The sequence below is a fragment of the Ictidomys tridecemlineatus genome, chromosome 14 (genome assembly GCF_052094955.1).
Source record: "Ictidomys tridecemlineatus isolate mIctTri1 chromosome 14, mIctTri1.hap1, whole genome shotgun sequence".
NCBI lineage: Eukaryota > Metazoa > Chordata > Mammalia > Rodentia > Sciuridae > Ictidomys > Ictidomys tridecemlineatus.
Window position 1 is genome coordinate 46,322,236 of NC_135490.1, and position 22,560 is coordinate 46,344,795.

At 36.2% G+C, this 22,560-nt stretch overlaps 1 long non-coding RNA gene across 2 annotated transcripts in view; it reads right to left on the reverse strand.

Annotated features, from left to right (window-relative positions):
- Window positions 1-835: 835 nt before the first annotated feature.
- Window positions 836-22,560, reverse strand: part of LOC144370605 (uncharacterized) — a 55,701-nt gene continuing 33,976 nt past the window's right edge. For both annotated transcript variants that reach the window (XR_013430515.1, XR_013430514.1), the window contains one exon: window positions 836-1,415. This is a non-coding gene — a long non-coding RNA (uncharacterized LOC144370605). The remainder of the gene's footprint in view (window positions 1,416-22,560) is intronic.

Below are 22,560 nucleotides of genomic sequence, written 5' to 3' on the forward strand. Positions count from 1 at the left end.
TAGAAACCTTGACTCCTCCATTGCAGAGTTGGCAGGGTGTGTAGCATAAATCTGCAGTGCACGACAGCTCTTAATCTCAAATGAGCAGTGACTGCCAGTTGACCTCTGAGGACATTTGGGTTTATTCAGTACCTGCAGTTTTCATGTCCTCAGTCTACTTTGTGCATCTGCAACTTGAAGGTGTAGCCCATTCATCTACAGGGTGATCTGGTTTAAAAGCAATGATGGCACTGTCACTGAGTTGACAGAAGCACTTGTTGTAGAAATTTAAAATAATTATGAGGGAGAAACCAGAAGAATTCCTATGACTAGTTAACAATTGAAATATTTTTGTCTGCTTAAAAAAGTTAAGAAGAAATGTTTTCTTATGAGGGTACTCAATTTTAGGAATTGGGAGAGAGATTCTAAGCGGTGGGTGTATTCCATCAGGTAAGAGAACATCTGGCCTACCAATGGCATTGTAGGAAAGCCTTGCCCAACTGACATGTTTTGTCTTTCAAAATTAATGCTTACTGGTACATGTCATCCAACTTTGTGACATGGAACTAACTCGTGCATCAGTGTGTGATAGTACAAAAGTCAGAACAAGGTTGTGTGGAAATCCAGTCTGGCTGTAGAATGTTCAGTCACCTTCTTGGCTGTGGAAATGGAGACTGTCCCAAGGGTTGGATCAGAGTGAAAACTCCAAACCCACCCTCCATTCTCTGAGCAGGGATAGCCTTTATTTATTGGACAAAAAGGAAGCAGCTGAGATTGAGAGATTGCCTGGCCTTTCTAACAGTAGTCTAGTGCCGCGGTATGGCTGGGCACAAAATAACCGAGCTGCCACACAGCCTTGTAGGTTCAAACAGCAACCTTTATTCCCAAACTCTCACCAGCACTCTACCCACACTTCCCAGGAACACACTGCCTCCACTGAGCTCCATGTGCCAATTCTCCCAGAACCCTGGGAGAACTCAACAGGGACTCCAAAGTAGCAGGCTTGAAAGGCAGAAGGATCCACCCTAATCCCAGCAGGATTTGTCCTAATCACAGAGCCACCCTAATCCTGGAGCAGGGTCACCATTTAACCATTCCCTCTGGCAAAAATGCCAGGCATCATTCTGACTAAACTGTGGCTCTCAACAGTCTAGTAGGTGACTAGCACCACCATGAGAGGAAAATGCAGCCATGTTGTGTCCTCTTGTTCCCATGCACAGAAGCCACACAGGGTGGCACATATATCTGGCTTGTTTAGTTCTTGATCTCAGATGCAGAGAGATTCTCTTTCACAGCAGTCAGCCACTGCAGAACTTGGGTGGTCTCCATATAGAGCATGTCTCCACCTTGAAACCTTTGTTACTTTGGGGAAGTTTGAGTTCCCTGATGGGCCAGTCCAGGTGGTGAGTTCATTTCTGTGGCAAAGGAGGTGGAGCCTGCAAATGAGAAGGAGTAGAAAAATCAGAGTAAGAAAGACACTTCCAGGGAAAAGAATATTTTGTTCATAATATTCTCTACTGGGTGCTTCCATCTTGCCCTCTGTCAGAGATAGCTGCTCAGGTATATTTATTCTTAGTTCAAAGCTAGTTGAGGGCAAGTATCAACAAATATTCAACAAGCCTTAGCTTAATTCAACAATCGTTAGCTGAGCAAGAACCTCATTCCCTTGGTGCTGCAGTGCTCTGCTTTCAACCTGTGATGGGCTGAGTTCTCTGCTGCTTGGTACTGATCCTCGCCAAGGATAACTGCTGTATTTGATGACAAACACCCCACCTGAGGATCACTAGGCCAGACCCAATGTGACTACTCATGTCCCACATGTTAGAAAGGTCTTCCTCCTATTGAGATGAAATGGAATGTTTTTGAGAAATAGAAAGCTGCTCTACTCCAGATTCTTCAATATAGAGAATGTGAAGCAAAGCAAAGCATAGAGTACAAAATCATGGAAACAGGAACCTCAGCGTTCTCATGAGGGCACACATCATGGAACAGTTTCATGGTCAAAGTCATGGTGCTATCAAACTGTTGACAACTTACATAACTTCATTGCTGCCCTGTTTCTGGTCTGGTCACATTTCCTCCTGTAAAGCCCAATTCTGCTTTCTATGTAAACACAACATGCACTCTTTCTTACATCAGTTCCAATCCACTGTGATTTACGCTTTATAGTCATTTTAGATGTTTTCTTTTCATTCTGCAGGATTTTCAAACTTTAGAATTCCATCAGACTGTTAAGAGAATTTTTATAAGGCCTTTCCTAATTGATCTAACCAATCTTATTGAACCAATCTTTTTGAGCAACAGCTTTTAAAGATTTTAATATATCATTAATGAGGGAGACAAGTCTATATTATAATAGTTGGAAGATTCATCTATACATGTGAATTATTGAAGTCAGTGTATTTGAAAATGAATGCCAAACTTTTCTTCCTAGTAGGGGAGGGAAGACCACTGAAACTTCCTGGATGAACTTTATTTCCTGTCTCTCCATGAGAGTTATTTGGAATTTCTAGGAGGAGTCACAGACTTTTCACATTTTGCCACATGTACTTTATCTTGCCTTTTCCCTATTTACACTTTTCCCAACAGAAGAAAATACTCCACTCTTAATACTGTCAGGACAACATATTATTGGCCAGCCTCCAAGTGTGCTTCCCAAATTTTGGAGGTTTATATACATTGGTTTGAAAAATATTTCAAAATCCTTTCATATAGGAGGTAGTCAATAAACCATGTTAAACTAATATATCACGGAATCTGGGGATGGAAAAGAGGCTTCATTCCATGTCTAATCCCTGAAAGTTGCTATGGAAGCTACTGGAAAGACCCTGTTAGAGGCCAAATTGCATGTAAGTGAAAATGTCTTTGAGAGGAAAGGTTTTATTTTCAAACTCTAGAATTCATGATAGAGATCAAAGAATCAAGCCTCTGGTACCTAAGTTGTCACATAGAATTAGTGACAACCTAAATCCTTGTGATTGTTTTGTTTCAACTCTTGGGTTAAATTCCCAGGTTATATTAGGATGGCATATTGAGTCCCACAGCTTTATTTCTCACCACTTTTTGATATGAATGAAGAATTTTAAACATTTTAAACTTCTTGCATAGGAAAACAGTGCTTTTCAGGAATTTTTTAAAGAAATTAAATATTCTGTGCTTAGGAAACATCATTCTTCCCTCATGGTGAGTATCCTAGGGAAAGCCTCCAGCACATCTTTCCCCACTGGGCTACCTGCTTCCAGGCAACATCCCCATTGTATTAGGAATGAGCCCCTTTGAATAAGACTCTCCTACTGACCACCTCCCAATAGCTTAGTGCACTCTTGTAACGCAGGGTGATAACCTATCGTGGTCTTCTCATGATACTTTATGAGCTGTCCTGGAACTATTAGCACCCCATGTTTCTTAATCTCCACCATTTATTTGGCTCCAGCAAACTTTGTCTTGCTGTTTCCTCAACTGCAAATAAGTCAAGTTACTTCTGTCCTCAGAGAATTAACATTTTCTATGGCTTGCATTCAGACTGATCTTACTTCAGAAATGGACTTCTCCCTCAATCTTTTTAGGTCTTGTGACAAATGTCACCTGAGTTCTCAGTAATGGCACTGACCACCTTATCAAATGCCCTGTCTCTCTCTTTGTTCATACCTTGGTTAACTATTTTTATAGGACTTATTACTGTCTAACATTAGATTATATCTTTGTTCATTTTCAGTCTTCTTCAGCACAAGCAGCTGATTCATAAAAGAAAGACTGTTTCTCTGTCCCCACATGAATGATTTTGCTCCTGCAGGAAGAATTCAGACTCTGTGCAAAGATAATCAAGCAAAGGAGTCTTGCCAACAGTGCAAGGTGTTTCTGGGAAACTGAGACAGCACATAGCTCTAACCCTTAGGTCCAGGTTTTATAGAATCCTCTTTGAGGAAACAAGTGAATATCGGTTGTTACAGATTGCTTAATGTGAGAAATACACAAATGGGGAAAAGCCAGTTCCTGAAGGAGACCCTTGCTCTTTCACAATAAAAAATCCAGGGATTTCACTACAAACCTCAAAATGCTTTGATAATACTTTCAATTTGTCATTACTTATTTCTATGCTTTTTACTTTCATAAAAAGCTTTTAAATAGAAAATTAATTTGTGAATATGTGAAAGTTATTGATTATCTCTTGAATAGAAATGGACTTAATGCACTTAAATCCCTTAGAAATTTTGAAGCATTCTATAAAGCTGTGTTTGGCAAGGGGACAGGGTTGGACAACTGAAAATAGAACAACCCAGGGTTTATGTAATAATCTAATGGAAACCCTCAGGTCTGTCCTTCTCCTAGCCCATCATTCTAACATATTATTTCTGAAAAGGGTGATCTAGGATCACTGAGCATACTGAAACTTTTCAGGGAGTCCATAAGATTGCCATGGTAATTTCATGATATCACCAAAGTCTTGTTTACTTCTTTCATTATTTTTGACACAAGCTTATACTGGCATTCACCAGAGGCTAACTTGTTTGTGGTAGTGCAACAGGTTAAATGTAGAAACAGATATGAAAATGGAGTTATCTTCTATTCAGCCAAATGTTAGAGATATTTGCAAATATGAAAAACAATATCACTCTTCTCACTGAATAGTTTTGTCTTGGAAATGTAGTTTGGGTGGAGTTTGTGTAGCATGCACTCTAGTAGTTGAACCCAGAGCCTCACCCGTGTACAGTATGTGCTCCAACACTGAGTTTTACCTTTAGCCCCATAAAATGTACTTGTATTTAAAAAGTATTAGTTGATAGACATATAATGAATATATTATTATATATTTTAAATGAACTAACAATTAACAAATTATTTTTATATTTAATGACTTCTGAATTTTAATTTCTAATAACATAAATATATATAGATAGTCTTCACATAAGCAAACATTTGAGTGCAGAATAACTTTTAAAAGCAGAAGGAAGCTCACAAAGTTTAAAAACTACTGTTCTAAGACATTAAGCTGTCAATGGATACACTCCAAGTGAATATTTTACAAATTAAACTTTAAGACAATGAAGACATAGTGAGACTTTGATAATTTTCATTAGCTGATTAATTTTAATTAGCTATATTTCTCTGGTCTCCAAGATAATTGTGATTCATTTTTTTGTATTCATTATGTATTCATCTTTCCTCAAAGGTTTTTACTATGAGATATTTGTTTCAGCTTGTCTGTACATACAGTTAAATAAAGTCTTGCAGATATGGAACCATGGAAATCAGTGGGAATTTTTCTGTCCTAGAATTGTGGCAATGAGCACAGGGTCCTGAACTGAACTGCCTAGGTTTATTCAAACCTTGGGCTTCCTTAAAATATGGGTTATATTACTAGTTCATTCAAAGTTCTTGTAATATGATTACATAGCTTCATACTTACAAAGAATCCAGAATAGCACTAGACACACTTAACAAGCGTTAGTTACCCTTATAGCTAATTTAGTAACTTTAGCTATCATTATATTCGTTACTGAGAATAATATGAAAATAAGACTTGGAATTCTGGAGGGAAAGGGCTATTAAAACTTAGGAAGTATTGATGAATCAAAGGAATTAGGAATTGGATGGTAAATTAAATCTTCAAATGAGTCAGTTTCCTTTTCTGAGAAATCCTTTATGTTTTTATCCATGAGTGAAGTTCCTCTCTGGTACATGAACTAGTAAAAATATAATAAGGCTTCATTATGCAGTTTTAATATAAAAGCAAAGAAAACAAAGACTGCATGTTATGAAGACTAGTAACTATTGTAAAGGCAATCTGTTAGCTCCCAAGTATATCATCTCCTAATGACATTGTTTCCCAAGATGGGACACCATATTTAAAATGATATTGCAGGAGGATAAAAGTCCTGACATAGCATCCTGAGAATCAATGAAAACCAGCCTTATAAAAGACAGTCTGTTGAGACCTGTTTTCATTGTTTGCACTAGGACAACAATAGGAATAATTTTTAAAAAAATATCCTAGATCTTATAAAATATTCTTATATTTGCATTGTACCTATGATGACCTGTAAAATGGTAGTTTTGCAATTTCTTTTTTTCATCATGGAAAACTGAACCCAAGGACTCATGCATGCTAGGCCAGCACTCTACCACTGAGCTATATCCTCAACCCAGGTGATTTTTAATCCTAATCAGTATATGCAGATGTTTATATTGAATATCTGTTCATATTAAAATTAGAGTCACTAAATATATTTTTCAGAGTATCAGTATTAGGTCCAATGGAAGAATACACTTTCAAATATCTGGTGTGGCCAATCATGTTTGAGGTGGTAAGTGCCCCACCATTGGCTGCATAGAACAAAAGTCTACATATCTTCATTAGAAAGAAATTTAAAATCTCATAGATTCATTTAATTCTTCTCTTTACTCTTTCCATTAATGTTCAGCAAACAATTCCACTGCCCTTCCTTTGCCCATGTCAGAAATAAACCTTTCATATGCTGGACAACTCTCATTCAATTATTCAACAAGTTGGCTCTCTGAAATTACTCTCCCTAGATACCATTTTCATTCTATGATATTCTCCTACTCAAAAAAAAAAAAGAAAAGAAAAGAAAAGAAAGAAAAGAAAAAGAAAGAGGTCACTGAATCATTAATCTTGTTAATATTTTTTATAAGGTCTACCCTGTTTGTTTAGGCCATTATGATCCTGCAAATGTCCAGGGTCGAAGTTGAAGTGACTTGGTTATTTTGTATCATGAGTTCACCCTCTTTGAAAGCAGAAACCACAGATTGTGCCTCCCTCTTCTTTTATCCTCCTATGCCTCTTTTCTGCCCCATATATTGTTTTTTACTTGTAAGAACATGCTTAAAGCATCACAGTGAACTGTAATATGTTGACTATTTCCTTATTTGAGTCATTTAATACAACCTCCATTTCTGCTTGCTGGATATGACCTCTTACATTCAAAACTCTCTCAACTAGATATTTGGACTTGATACTAAATTGCTGGTTTTGCCTTGATATAGTCATTGTACAGCAATATATCTGTCACTATTTAGCACATTATGAACGTGGGATGGATGATGAGACAGAGAACAAGAGAAGAATGATCAAAAAAGTTACTTATCCTATGTTGAAAACACAGCAAATTACAAGTGCTTATTATTTAAATAAACTTTGACTTCCAAAACCTGATATAACCATTAAATTTTAAATTATATCTATTAGACATACTGTTACATAAACTATGATACATCTAGCACTATCCCTTACAAAACATTTATATACTAACCTCAAAATCCATTTTTAAATCTCAATATTTTAAGTAATGATTTATTTTTTGTCATTTCTACAAATGTTACTACAGGGGGAAATGAGACCCAAAAAGATAAATGGTAGAAATTAAAATAGAATCATCTCTCTTATGCTAGACAATGGATTCATAAAGCCACATAAAAATATAAATCATCTTTATGGCAATCATTACAAGAATTACTAGTATTAGTCTTGCTTTAAGTAAGAAAATAAATTGCTTTGCTCAAAATATAGAAGACATTAAGGAGGAAATTAAAAACTTCTTAGAGTTAAACGAAAACAAAGACACAACATATCGGAATCTATGGGACACATTGAAAGCAGTTCTAAGAGGAAAATTTATTGCTTGGAGTTCATTCCTTAAAAAAAGAAAAAACCAACAAATAAATGATCTCATACTTCATCTCAAAATCCTAGAAAAAGAAGAGCAAAACAACAGCAATAGGAGTAGAAGGCAAGAAATAATTAAAATCAGAGCTGAAATTAATGAAATCGAAACAAAAGAAACAATTGAAAAAATAGACAGAACTAAAAGTTGGTTCTTTGAAAAAATAAATAAGATCGACAGACCCTTAGCCATGCTAACGAAGAGAAGAAGAGAGAGAACCCAAATTACTAACATACGGGATGAAAAAGGCAATATCACAACAGACACTTCAGAAATACAGAAGATAATCAGAAATTATTTTGAATCCTTATACTCTAATAAAATAGAAGATAGTGAAGGTACAGATAAATTTCTTAAGTCATATCATATGCCCAGATTGAGTCAGGAGGATATAGACAACCTAAACAGACCAATAACAATAGAGGAAATAGAAGAAACTATCAAAAGACTACCAACTAAGAAAAGCCCAGGACCAGATGGGTATACAGCAGAGTTTTACAAAACCTTTAAAGAGGAACTAACACCAATACTTTTCAAGCTATTTCAGGAAATAGAAAAAGAGGGAGAACTTCCAAATACATTCTATGAGGCCAACATCACACTAATCCCTAAACCAGACAAAGACACCTCCAAGAAAGAAAACTACAGACCAATATCTCTAATGAACCTAGATGCAAAAATCCTCAATAAAATTCTGGCGAACCGGATTCAAAAACATATCAAAAAAATTATACACCATGATCAAGTAGGATTCATCCCTGGAATGCAAGGCTGGTTCAATATAAGGAAATCAATAAATGTTATTCACCACATCAATAGACTTAAAAATAAGAACCACATGATCATCTCAATAGATGCAGAAAAAGCATTCGACAAAGTACAGCATCCCTTTATGTTCAAAACTCTAGAAAAATTAGGGATAACAGGATCATACCTCAACATTGTAAAAGCAATCTATGATAAGCCACAGGCCAGCATCATTCTGAATGGAGAGAAATTGAAGGCATTCCCTCTAAGATCTGGAACAAGACAGGGATGCCCTCTCTCACCACTTCTGTTCAACATAATTCTCGAAGCACTGGCCAGGGCAATTAGACAGACGAAAGAAATTAAAGGCATAAAAATAGGAAAAGAAGAACTTAAATTATCACTATTTGCTGATGACATGATTATATACCTAACAGACCCAAAAGAGTCTACAAAGAAACTATTAGAGCTAATAAATGAATTCAGCAAAGTGTCAGGGTATAAAATCAACACGCATAAATCAAATGCATTCCTGTATATCAGCGACAAATCCTCTGATACGGAAATGAGGACAACTACTCCATTCACAATATCCCCCCAAAAAATAAAATACTTGGGAATCAACCTAACAAAAGAGGTGAAAGATTTATACAATGAAAATTACAGAACCCTAAAGAAAGATATAGAAGAAGACCTTAGAAGATGGAAAAATATACCCTGTTCATGGATAGGCAGAACCAACATCATCAAAATGGCGATACTACCAAAAGTTCTCTATATGTTCAATGCAATGCCAATCAAAATCCCAACTGCATTTCTTGTAGAAATAGATAAAAGAATCATGAAATTCATATGGAATAATAAAAGACCCAGAATAGCAAAAACAATGCTAAGCAGGAAGTGTGAATCAGGTGGTATAGCGATACCAGACCTCAAATTATACTACAGAGCAATAGTAACAAAATCAGCGTGGTACTGGTACCAGAACAGACGGGTGGACCAATGGTACAGAATAGAGGACACAGTAACCAATCCACAAAACTACAACTATCTTATATTTGATAAAGGGGCTAAAAGCATGCAATGGAGGAAGGATAGCATCTTCAACAAATGGTGCTGGGAAAATTGGAAATCCATATGCATCAAAATGAAACTGAATCCCTTTCTATCACCATGCACAAAAGTTAACTCAAAATGGATCAAGGAGCTTGATATTAAATCAGAGACACGGCATCTGATAGAAGAAAAAGTTGGCTATGATCTACATACTGTGGGGTCGGGCTCCAAATTCCTCAATAGGACACCCATAGCACAAGAGTTAACAGCTAGAATCAACAAATGGGACTTACTCAAACTAAAAAGTTTTTTCTCAGCAAAAGAAACAATAAGAGAGATAAACAGGGAGCCTACATCCTGGGAACAAATCTTTACTCCACACACTTCAGATAGAGCCCTAATATCCAGAGTATACAAAGAACTCAAAAAATTAGACAATAAGACAACAAATAACCCAATCAACAAATGGGCCAAGGACCTGAACAGACACTTCTCAGAGGAGGACATACAATCAATCAACAAGTACATGAAAAAATGCTCACCATCGCTAGCGGTCAGAGAAATGCAAATCAAAACTACCCTAAGATACCATCTCACTCCAATTATTTCTTTACATATTTACTAAAGTTAACAATATTTTAATTGCTAGAGGGCAGCCAAGGACCTTAAACTCTTTGCAGGGAACAATTGACATGTTTATCATTACAAAATCTCTAAATTTTTACAGTAAAATTAGACTAAGTTGTTATAGAAGCTTGTTTGTTTTGATTAACCTGACCTATTAAATTAAGTCAAAACCATCAAATAATTTTTGACAGGGACTAATAATCCCATGCCTAAGAATACCCAGTTTCATAACACATTAGAGTAGGGATATTTAGGTAGCAGTAAATAATATATATATATATCAGTAATAATACTCATCATAACAAGAGTTTCTATTTTCCAAGGCTCATGACATTTTATGATTTGATTTTCAATTTCATAAGAATTAAATTATCTTCTGTTATTTTCTTGTTTACATACCTTTTTTTTCTTCATTCAGAGTACTGCCTTTTGGATATTGTTCTAGTAATTTACAGTTTGTGTGCTTTTGAGGAAGATTCAGTAAAAGGAAACAAAACACACACAAAAATTGCCTTTGCTTTTTGATATCTGTAAAATGTTGTTAGAGGGGACACATTTATATTTAAATTTAAATTTTGGGATTATAAGAGTTCATTTGCCAATGTTGCAGAATTATGTCAGTAACATATACAATAGTAACTTGGAGTCAAAAAACCACAAGGCTTAAAAATGTATGAAGATGCACTAAAATCATTAGAGGTTGATAACTTTTTTAACTGTTAAATTTTAAAATTTAGGGGATCCAACATGGCAGCTGGTGAGGAGAGATCAAGTCTCTGACCTCTTCAGCTACGAAGGCATAGAGAGTTGTAAACCATTTAAATGCTGTTTGCTCAGGATCACTAAGCAATGCTGAGCTGACGTGGATCTGGGGAGAACAGTCTGGGCCTCTTAGAACACACACTGAGCCTGGACCAGCTGAATTCAAGCTCCCTTTCTTCTGAGTCTCGCAGACTAACCGCTGTGACTCAGCACTAAACGATCCTGCTGAAACAACTGGTCAGCCCTTCTGAACCTGCGGAGGTTAATACCATCCGAGCCTTTATAGGCAGTGGCCACAAGTTTGAGACGGGGCTTGGGGGAGCCAGTCAGGACCCACACATTGCATTGGTCACCTGTAAAAGGGAACGAACTGTCGCCATTTGCATGGGATACCACCATGGCAGAGAACTGACGTCACCAGAATGCAGCAGAGGAGATAACTACATTGAAACTGGAAGCGACAGGTTTCAATGTAGCTCTCCCTCTCCACACAGCAGGGAAACCTTAAGGGCCCCTCCCAGCTCTCCCGTGAGCATGATAGTGAGACTGAGGGAATCAGGAGTGACTCAGGACTTGTGGTGAGGAACCCCCAGCTACCTCTCCCACCATTGCTGACAACTGAGGTCTCTTGCACAAGTACCAGGGGCATGGCTACCGGAGGGCAAGCAAAATTCGCTGAGGGTTGTCAGCCCCAAGCTCCACAGACTTAGGGTCTGAGGGAATGGCAAACAGGGAGAGTGTGCCCACTTGTTCAAGAAAATAGGGCTCCCGGGAGCAGCAGACCTGGTGTGTAGCCAGTATTGTGGTGAGCGTCACCTGTGAGTGGGGCCTGGCTTGAGGAAAAGTGGGGAAGTAACTAGACACAAGAGAATGCCCTAGGCACTCAGGATTGGAGACTTGCACAGTCTGGTTGGAGGAGCTGTTGCACAGTGATGTGTTCCGGAGAACTGAGAGGTGAAGCTTGGCCCGGTGGGCACAGCTCCACCTACTGGAAATGAAGTTAATCAAACTCTAAGACTACATTAATTAATTTTTTTAATTTGGTTTTTTTTTTCATTTTTTTAGTTTTTAATTTTTTAAATATTTTCCATTATTTTTTAAATTGTAATTTTTTGATTATTTTTGCTAGTTTTTTTTCTTTTTTCTTTTCTATTTTTTCTTTTGTCTTCATTTCTTTTCAATTTTCATATTCCCCCTTCCTTGAATTCTACCTGCTTACTCTCATTGTCTTTAGTGACTTCTTCCCTTACCTTCTAATACCTTTCCTCCCAAGCATCAAATAAATATATAGGAGTAAACAGTAACTCAGCAGTCAAACAGAACAAAAAGTGACATGAGCAGCATGAAAAAGCAAGGAATAAAAGGAGTTCAAACAATGCAGGACAGTCAAAATATTCAGGAGGACCTGGAGGAATCAGGAAAATGGTCAAATAAAGAACTCAAGGAATACCTTAGACAGATGGAATGGAACCTTAAAGAGGATATGAGACAGCAAATTCAAACAGTGAAAGAACACATTGAGAATGAATTACATAAACAGATAAAAGAAGCAAATAAGCATCTTTATCAGGAGATAGAGATTGTAAAAAAAATCAAACAATAATTCTAGAGATGAAGGAAACTATAAACCAAATTAAAAACTCAAATGAGAGTATCACTAACAGAGTGGAACAAGTAGAAGCCAGAACATCAGATAATGAAGATAAAATACATCATCTTGAAAAGAGTCTAGCCAACTCAGAAAGGCTGGTAAAAAATCATGAGAAAAACATCCAAGAGATATGGGATAACATAAAAAAACAAACTTAAGAGTCATCATGATAGAGGAAGGTATAGAGGTTCAAACCAAGGGAATGAGCAACCTGCTGAATGAAATAATTATAGAAAACTTTCCAGAATTAAAAAAGGAAACGGATATACAAATTGTTGATTCATACAGGACACAGAGCATACAAAATCACAGTAGACCAACGCCAAGACACATTGTTATGAAGATATCCAATATAAAGAACAAAGAGAAAATATTAAAAGCTACAAGAGAAAGGAGACAGATTACATTCAGGGGTAAACCAATAAGGTTAACAACAAATTTTTCATCACAGACGCTGAAAGCGAGGAGATCCTGGAACAACGTATTTCAAACACTGAAAGACAATGGATGCCAACCAAGAATTTTGTATCCAGCAAAATTAAGCTTCAGGTACGACAACAAAATAAAAATCTTTCATGATAAACAAAAGCTAAAAGAATTTGCAGCCAGAAAACCATCATCAAAAAGCATCTTGAGCAAAACACTACACGAGGAAGAAATGAAAAACAATAACCAAAACGAACAGTGGGAAGTTCCTCAGTAAAGACAAAGGGTGGGGGAAAAGCTAATCATGGAGAAACAAACTAAATTTTAAAAAAAGATAAATAATCAAACATGGCTGGAAGTACAAACCATATATCAATAGTAACTCTAAACGTTAATGGCTTAAACTCTCCAATAAAGGCTGGTAACATGGATTAAAAAGACAAATCCAACAATATGCTTCCTCTAGGAGACACATCTGATTGTAAAGACATACATAGGCTGAAGGTGAAAGGATGGGAAAAAATATACCATGCAGATGGTCTTTGTAAGCAAGCAGGGGTGGCCATCCTCATATCAAATAAAATCGACTTCAAGACTAAGTTAATCAAAAGGGATAAGGAAGGACATTATATACTGTTAAAAGGAACCATTCACCAACAAGACATAACAATTATCAATATTTATGCACCAAAGAAGGGTGCTGCGACGTTCATAAAACAAACTCTCCTCAAGTTTAAGAATCAAATAGACCACAACACAATAATTATGGGTGACTTCAACACACCTCTCTCACCATTGAACAGATCCTCCAAACAAAAGTTGAATAAAGAAACCATAGAACTCAATATCACAATCAATAACCTAGAATTAACTGACACATATAGAATATATCAACCATCATCAAGTGGATATACTTTTTTCTCAGTAGCACATGAATCCTTCTCAAAAATAGATCATATATTATGCCATAGGGCAACCCTCAGTAAATATAAAGGGGTGGAGATAATACCATGCATTTTATCTGATCATAATGGAATGAAACTGGAAATCAATGATAAAAGAAGGAAGGAAAAATCCTACATCACATGGAAAATGAACACTATGTTACTGAATGATCAATGGGTTACAGAAGACATAAAGGAAGAAATCAAAAAATTCTTAGAGATAAATGAAAATACAGACACAACATATGGGAATCTATGGGACACAATGAAAGCAGTTTTAAGAGGGAAATTCATCACCTGGAGGTCATTCCTCAAAAAAAGAAAAAATAAATAAATAAATAAGCTCACACTTCATCTCAAAGCCCTAGAAAAGGAAGAGCAAAACAACAGCAAATGTAGCAGAAGGCAAGAAATAATTAAAATCAGAGCGGAAATCAATGAAATTGAAACAAAAGAAACTATTGAAAAAATTGACAAAAATAATGTTGATTCTTTGAAAAAATGAATAAGATCAACAGACCATTAGCCATGCTAATGAAGAGACGAAGAGAGAGAACTCAAATTACTAACATATGGGATGAAAAAGGCAATATCACAACAGATGCTACAGAAATACAGAAGACAATTAGAAATTATTTTGAAAACCTATATTCCAATAAAATAGAAGATAGTGAAGACATCTATAAATAAGTCATATGATTTGCCCAGACTGAGTCAGGAGGATACACACAATTTGAATAGACCAATATCAATGGATAAAATAGAAGAAGCAATCAAAAGACTACCAAGCAAGAAAAGCCCAGGACTGGATGGGTATACAGCGGAGTTTTACAAAACCTTTAAAGAAGAATTAATACCAATACTTTTCAAGTTATTTCAGGAAATAGAAAAAGAGGGAGCTCTTCCAAATTCATTCTATGAGTCCAACATCACCCTGATTCTGAAACCAGACAAAAGACACCCTGAAGAAAGAAAACTACAGACCAATATCTCTAATGAACATAGATGCAAAAGTCCTCAATAAAATTCTGGTGAATCTGATACAAAACACATCAAAAAAATTGTGCACCATGATCAAGTAGGATTCATCCCTGGGATGCAAGGATAGTTCAATATACAGAAATCAATAAATGTTATTCACCACATGAATAGACTTAAAGATAAGAACCATATGATCTTCTCGATAGGCACAGAAATAGCATTTGACAAAGTACAGCATCCCTTTATGTTCAAAACATTAGAAAAACTAGGGATAACAGGAACTTACCTCAACATTGTAAAAGCTATCTGTGCTAAGCCTCAGGTTAGCATCATTCTGAATGGAGAAAAATTGAAGTCATTCCCTCTAGAATCTGGAACAAAACAGGGATGCCCTCTATCACCACTTCTATTCAATATAGTTCTTGAAACACTGGCTAGAGCAATTAGACAAAAGAAATTAAAGGCATAAACATAGGAAAAGAGGAACTTAAATTATTACTATTTGTGGACCACATGATTCTATAACTAGAAGACCCAAAAGGTTCTACAAAGAAACTATTAGAACTAATAAATGAATTCAGCAAAGTGGCAGGATATAAAATCAACATGCATAAATCAAAGGCATTTCTGTATATCAGTGACAAAACTTTTGAAACAGAAATGAGGAAAAACTCCCCATTCACAATATCCTCAAAAAGAATAAAATACTTCGGAATCAACCTAACAAAAGAGGTGAAAGATTTATGCAATGGAAATTACAGAACCCTAAAGAGAGAAATAGAAGAAGATCTTAGAAGATGGAAAAATATACCCCAGTTCATGGATAGGCAGAACTAACATCATTAAAATGGCGATATTACCAAAAGTTATCTATAGGTTTAATGCAATGCCAATCAAAATCCCAATGGCATTTCTTGTAGAAATAGATAAAGCAATAATGAAATCCATATGGAAAAATAAAAGACCCAGAATAGCAAAAGCAACTCTAAGCAGTATGTGTGAATAAGGCGGCACAGCTATACCAGATTTCAAAGTATACTACAGAGCAATAGTAACAAAAATAGGATGGTACTGGTACCAAAACAGGAGGGTGGACCAATGGTACAGAATAGAGGACACAGAGACTAATCCACAAAGTTACAACTATCTTATATTTGATAAAAGGGCTAAAAGCATGCAATTGAGGAAGAATAGCATCTTCAACAAATGGTGCTGGGAAAACTGGAAATCCATATGCAACAAAATGAAACTGAATCCCCTTCTCTCGCCATGCACAAAAGTTAACTCAAAATGGATCAAGGAGCTTGATATCAAATCAGAGACTATGCGTCTGATAGAAGACAAAGTTGGCTCCCATCTACATATTGTGGGGTAGGGCTCCAAATTCCTTAATAGGACACCCATAGCACAAGAATTAATAACAATAATCAACAAATGGGACTTATTTAAACTAAAATATTTTTTCTCAGCAACAGAATCAATAAGAAAGGTAAATAGAGAGCCTACATCATGGGAACAAATTTTTACTCCTCACACTTCAGATAGAGCCCTAATATCCAGAGTATACAAAGAACTCAAAAAATTAAACAATAAGATAAAAAATAACCCAATGAACAAATGGGCCAAGGACGTGAACAGACATTTCTCAGAGGAGGACATACAATCAATCAACAAGTACATGAAAAAATGCTCACTATCTCTAGCAGTCAGAGAAATGCAAATCAAAATCACCCTAAGATACCATCTCACTCCAGTAAGATTGGCAGCCATTATGAAGTCAAACAACAAGTGCTTGCGAGGATGTGGGGAAACAGGTACTCTTCTAGATTGCTGGTGGGACTGCAAATTGGTGTGGCCAATTTGGAAAGCAGTATGGAGAATTCTGGGAAAGCTGAGAATAGAACTACCATTTGACCCAGCTATTGCCCTTCTCAGACTATTCCCTGAAGAACTTAAAAGAGTGTACTACAGGGATACTGCCACATTGATGTTCATAGCAGCACAATTCACAATAGTTAGACTGTGGAACCAACCCAGATGCCCTTCTATAGATAAATGAATAAAAAAAAAATGTGGCATTTATACACAATGGAGTATTACGCAGCACTAAAAAATGACAAAATCATGGAATTTGCATGGAAATGGATGGCATTAGAGCAGATTATGCTATTCCTAAAAAACAAATGCCAAATGTCTTCTTTGATATAATGAGAGCAACTAAGAACAGAGCAGGGAGGAAGAGCAGGAGGAAAAGATTAACATTTAACAGAGACATGAGGTGGGAGGGAAAGGGAGAGAAAGGGGAAATTGAATGGAAATGGAAGGAGACCCTCATTGTTATACAAAATTACATATAAGAGGTTGTAAGGGGAATGGGAACAAAACAAGGAGAGAAATGAATTACAGCAGATGGGGTAGAGAGAGAAGTTGGGAGAGGAGGCGAGGGGGGAATAGTAGAGGATAGGAAAGGTAGCAGAATACAACAGTTACTAATATGGCATTATGTAAAAATGTGGATGTGTAACCGAGGTGATTCTGCAAACTGTATTTGGGGTAAAAATGGGAGTTCATAACCCACTTGAATCTAATATATGAGATATGAAATGTCAAGAGCTTTGTAATGTTTTGAACAACCAATAATATATATAAAAATATATAATAAAGAAAAAAAGACTGGATAGTGGTGTCAGTTCTGAGTTGTTTTAAAAACATAAAACACATATGAACATAAAAAATTAAAATTTAGATATATGCAGCATTTTTAAGTCTTTAAATATCATCTAAAATTAAAACTAATGCTAGTAGGTGACATATGTATGAGAGGTCTTCCAAGTCTTTCAAGAAAAACCTATGGTTTCATTTTCTACTGAAAAAAAAAAAACTTAGACCATACCATTTGTGCTTAATTGGCTCTGCTATCAGTATTTTGTGTTTGACACAAACTCCATAGTAACACTTTATAATCTGTTATTAAAACCCATCAATTTGTGTCAATCCTTTGCTTTAAAATAAGCCAGCTCTTTATCTACAGAATACATTTTTATAATAGCAATAATCCCCTTCTTATCCTGACCTTAACTAGCTTTAAGTGCCTTGTTTACTTTCCCAATCCTATGGAGTTCAACTTCTAGGCCTTTTCTCAATTGACAATACTCTTCAATATTATTCTTTCTGTTGGAATGCTCTTAATTTCTAATATGTGTGATATATTCCTAAGCATTTGAGAAAACATTTAAAATGTCTCTCTGTCTCTCTGTCTCTCTCTGTCTCTCTGTCTCTCTGTCTCTCTCTCTCTCTCTCTCTCTCTCTCTCTCTCTCTCTCTCTCTCTCTCTCACCCATAGACATACACACACATAACACCCACACACAACTAAAATGAGGTCACAAAATTCTTGAGCCTGGGGAAATGTGAAGTGTGAGACTGCAGTCCCATTGGTCACTGTGACCTGGAATATAGCAATTTTCTGTGATCCCATGATTCCATAAGAATAATAAATAACTTTGGTAAAAGCCTTTACCTTATTATTGTTACTCTTACCTGGAATGAATAAGTGACCGGTTGACACTCTATGTCTTGTGTTTTCTTGACACCCAAGGCATATTATAGCAAGGGAGTTGCTGTAACCTCCTTTGTTTTTATTTTGTTAGCTATAAAGCTTCAGACCACTCAGATGTCATTTCAGAAGCACAAATTCTAGGATGATTAGATGGTTGTTTCCTTGGATGATCATCCTTATGTAGGCCTGAATAAATTCTTTATTCTCATACTCAGCATGCCTCACCTTGCCTTTCAGTTTGACACATCCATCAAAGCCTGGATGATGGTTAATCTTGGTTGTCAACTTGACTCAATTGAAAGATGCCTAAAGATTGGTAGAGCACAGTTTTGGGTGCTTATCTGAGGATGTATCCAGAGAAGATTGTCAAGGGGATCAGCAAGCTCAGTGCAAAGGCCCACCCACAGTGTATGGCACTATTCACTGAGCTGGGAGCCTGGATGGAACAAAAAGCAGAAGAGGAGGAAACAGACTAGGGAGCATTTGTTGTGTGTTGCTGCTGCTGTGGTCCATGGATGGACATCAGATTCCAGATTCTTCAGCCTTTGAATGCAGACTTGCCCTAGTGACTTTCCAAGGAGGTTCCAAGTCTTCAGTCTCAAAATGAGGCTGCATCATTCATTCCTCTTGTTCTGAGACTCCAGCTTCTTGGCCTGGAAGCTACTGGGTCCTCTGGCTCTGCACTCCACAGATGGCCACTGGGGACTATCCACAATCATATAAGGTGTCTAAGAAATCCCATCTTCTAATATTACAGATCAATATAAATACAATTTCCTCTGTGAAATCATTACCTACTTCAAGGAGGAGTAGATTATTTCCTCCCTATTTTCTAAACAGATATTTATTCATAATTACTATATCAGGCATCTAATTTGTTCACAAAAATTACAGAAAAAATAATGTGGTATATTGATGATAAATTACCACCTAGATTTGAACCCTGTGACCTCACAGGTTTTTACATCAGATGATGGATAAGTAAGTCCCCAGCCTATTATATCTGTATATGAATGTGTTAAAGCCTTCTATGTCTCAATATGTAATGATAACCCAAAGATACACTTAAAATATAAAAAGCATATTAATTATAAATGAAAGAAAGGATGCACAAGATGGGTTATATATATGACTTGGTGTATTTATATGCTCAAAGTCAATCTCTATAAAGATTCCATATTCCATGGGCTGGGGTTTTAGCTCAGTGGTAGAGTGCTTGCCTAGCACATGTGTGGCACTGGGTTCGATCCTCAGCATCACATATAAATAAACAAATGAAATAAAGGTGTTATGTCAATGTACACCTTTAGAAATGTATATTTAAAGACTCCATATATTTTCAATATGGCTGCAGAAAATTAAAACTATATCCCCTAATGACTTTTAAATGGATTTTTTATAAGTGGTAAGAATGATTCTTTTGTTTACACTTCTAAATCTTTGTTAAAAATATTTTTGTTCATTTTTACATTTTACCTTTTTTATTTTGGATCCAGTCTTTTTCAAAACCTCTGATTTTGAATAATAGTAAACGATAAGTTATAAATCTAATAAAATATGTTTCTAGCTGAAGGAGTTCTGGTAATTTCCAAGAGAAACCCCCACAGGTGGCATGTTAAAATGAACCATAAAAGAAGTACAAAAGGGAGAATCAACAGAGAAGATAAAACCCAACCCCTACATTCCCTACCACTAGTAATGAATAAGTCAACAAATCCAAAATAAGCAGGGGAAAAGAAAAACTAAAATAAGCCATGTCATCAAACTAAGCAGATTGATGGGTTACATGCAGAAATTACTGTTAGTTCAGATATTCAAGATGATTTCTTCCACAGATCTAGACTATAATACACTCTTTGTGCAAATTATTTGAGTGTGTCTTTCCTAAACAGTTTAGGAAACTGTTACTCTGATTTGGATTGCTAACTTGCATAGGCAGCAAAAATAAATTTTCTTTCCAAATCACCTATGAATTAGAGGCATATTATTAAAGCAGTTTTACTCAAAATAAATATCAAATTTGGTTTCTGCAATAATTTTATGCTAAGTGAAAAGCTACAGAGTTTGTCTCATAATCACTGAGTAGTCCTGGTTAGAGCAGCTGGATTCATTATCTAAACACACAGATCTATACCAGCATATCTCAAATATATTTCTGGCTGTGGTGATTTAGAGGCTGTGTTAAGTAGGTAAATTTTCTGTATCATTTATGATAAAATGTCCTCATAAACAGCGTTGCAAATAGGGCCAAAATGAATGTGCACTTACATGTGTATCCTCTCCATGTATGCAGCATTTAAAATTGATGACTTGTAAACCATTTAGGGAACACTTCCAATCCCAGATGGCTTCTTAATTTTTATCATGAATTTACTTGAAATTCTCAAACATTAACCAATGATAAGGTATATTGACAAAGATATATGTGATTGATTAAAATTGATGTTTTTAGCAGGTGGCCAAATTATATTAACCTGCTCTGCTGTGAAGCTGTATTAAAAACACCAATCATAAACATAACCTGCCATTTTAAGGAAACAGTTGGATCCAATCTACTAGCTGTTTATTTTTAAAAAACTTTACCATTTATGTGACTATGCCCTACCAATACACTAATATCCATCTGGGACATAATCCATAAAAATAATCCAAAGCTGCCAAATGGAATGATTATCAAACTCTCACTCACTCCCCCAAAATAGTAGGCGAAAACACTCCTAAAGTCGTATTTTCTCCTTTTTGTGTGTTTAATTTTATACTATTTAAGGAACTTGTGAGAAAAATGTCACAATGGCCATAAGAAACATCCAAGTTGTCTTTATGTTCTACTTGGATCTATTATACACTCAGTAAGATGGTGAATAATTAGCTTGAAGGGTTTAAAGCTCATATAGGTCTGGTAACAGGTCCCTATCTCATTAGACAGGTAGAATATAGGACTTTGGGGAGAATTTGAACTGACTCCAAAATTCAAAGGTATTATAAGAAACAGTGATAGCTAAGCTGACTTTGGACCTCAGGAGGTGTCCGTGATCAAGTGACAGAGGTAAAAGAAGTCAATGCTGATTTACAGATATATCTACCAATAAACTTGTACTACCTTCTGAAATTTCAGTTCCACAATGTAATGACCCTTAAATAGAGCAAGAAAGGAAATCTTCCTAGTAGTCAGAAACATGTTCATTTTCTTTTCTTTTCCTTAAAAAACCTACACAATGGACAGTGGATAATGATTTTCCCATTTCTCAGAATTTTGAAAGTAACAAAAACTGAGGCATGGATAATAAGTTCTGAATAAGAAGCAATAAACTTCTGGAAATGGCAAAAGTCTGAAAGTATTTGTGTTCTAAGTTAGTACCCAACTGCAAAGCCTTTTTTCAGTAGCAAAGTGGAGATGACAACCCTTTCTGTGACCATCAGTCAACCTTTCTCCAGTCACTTCAGCTTGAACAATGGGCTCATACACAAGACAATCAAGGCATCAGGTATAGAAGATAAACATGTGGTCATAAAGGATAGTTTTCCCTTCAACAAGACTATTCCAGCTGTCACTGTTGTTAAACATATAACATGCCATCAGTGGTGCTTGATAGTGACTCTTTGTGGCTCCATTCCCACTGGGATCTGCTTGCCATGTTGACTATTTCCATGATGGAAGAAGGAACATCCTTCACCAGAACAAACAGAGTAGATATAAATTGCCTTCCCTGAGTGCTCTGCTTTTTCAATAACTATGAACCATAGGCTAACAGTTACTATGGTTCTCTATAATGATACCTACACAACTCAGCTTCTGGCCAAAGAACATATTTACCAGCAAGAAATGAGGGAGAGGTTCACACCCATGGAAACTCTTAGCCCATACCACATCACCTCAGGTTGGCTTGCTTGAGACAGCAGTGAAATATCCTATTAAAGAGTTATAGTACTGGCTAAGTATTAATAATACCTCATTAGGGATGTACTGTACTACAAGATTTGGTGTATTTTCTGAACCAGCAACAAGCATGATACTACCTTTTCCCATAGCCAGAATATATGCATCAGGGAACCAAGAGGTTGGAATGGACATGGTTCTTCTCTCCTGCTATCCTTAAGGGCCAGTCACAAAGCTTTGCATCCTGTTTTCCCCCTTTTGGCTCTGCAG